Genomic DNA, 1,185 nt, shown 5'->3' with positions numbered 1-1,185 from the left:
AAAATAACATAAAATTTAGAATTGTACTGAAAACAAACATTTGAAAGGTATTTAGGTGGTTTTAGAGATTACGCAATTGAAGTTTGATATTTTTGAGATGAAGAAAAGTATTTTTAATCTTAACCTTAAAATCACTTTGTATGCAGACTAATAAAAAAATACTCAATGTATTCATGGACAAATCTTTTTTTAGTTTTATGAAAATACTTCACTAAAAGTATAATTTTTTTGTATGTGAAAGACTTCTAATTATTAATGAAAGTCTGCCAAATTTTGTGAAGATATACGTACGATATTAATAGTTAGTAGTATCAAAACTATAAAGACTTTAAACAACTACACAGATCACGTGGTCAGTCAAATCAATGAAGCCCATGTTTAGAGAGTTAAACAGTAAAGATTTAGTTCAAACAACACTTTAAAATCTTTACTGTTGACTGCTAAGGCTGTACACATATGACAATGCATGAAAAACATGCATGTTAGACTTACAAGGAAAAGAAACTGCTCAAACTGGCCCACTTGTAATTCTTCTTCTTATTATTCTCTTGCCAGCCTACAACTAAAATGGCTTAGTATGTTCCACTCGAACCTTTTATAGAATACTAAATAAGATATTGTGAAGGTCATAGTGGTATTGAAAAGTTGATTTGTTTTTTCTATATTTTACATAAGCCAAAAACACCATAATACTAGTGTAAATGATGTTCTTATTACCCCTTGAAGTTAGCTTTCTTACAAATATCTGATGTTCCTTAAATAACTTATATGAAATGTACATTATTTCAACTGTGGGGATATTTCTAATAAGTAAATATATAAAATACACATCACTATGACTGTGTAGGTCTTTCTGGTAAATCACCCAGTGGGACAGTGGTAAATTTACAGACTTACAATGCTAAAATGCAGCGTTAGGTTCTCTCTGGAGGATTTAGCAGATAGCCCAATGTGGCTTTTCTCTAAAACAAAAACTTTTGGGTAAGTAAATATATAATGTACATTACTACAGTTGTGGAGGTCTTTCTGGCAAATTTAAAATGTACATTACTTCAACTGTGAATATATTTGTGATAAGTAAGTATATATAATGTACATTACTTCAACTGTGAATATATTTGTGATAAGTAAGTATATATAATGTACATTACTTCAACTGTGAATATATTTGTGATAAGTAAGTAT

General features: G+C 28.9%; 1 protein-coding gene across 3 annotated transcripts in view; it reads left to right on the top strand.

Moving 5' to 3' along the window:
• LOC106464908 (solute carrier family 12 member 6-like) overlaps positions 1-1,185 on the top strand; it is a 216,691-nt gene that overhangs the window by 65,010 nt on the left and 150,496 nt on the right. The gene's annotated exons all lie outside the window — the stretch shown is intronic.

Source organism: Limulus polyphemus, unplaced genomic scaffold (genome assembly GCF_000517525.1).
Source record: "Limulus polyphemus unplaced genomic scaffold, Limulus_polyphemus-2.1.2 Scaffold1777, whole genome shotgun sequence".
NCBI classification, from domain to species: Eukaryota; Metazoa; Arthropoda; class Merostomata; order Xiphosura; family Limulidae; genus Limulus; species Limulus polyphemus.
This window is presented reverse-complemented; position numbering and strand designations above follow the sequence as displayed.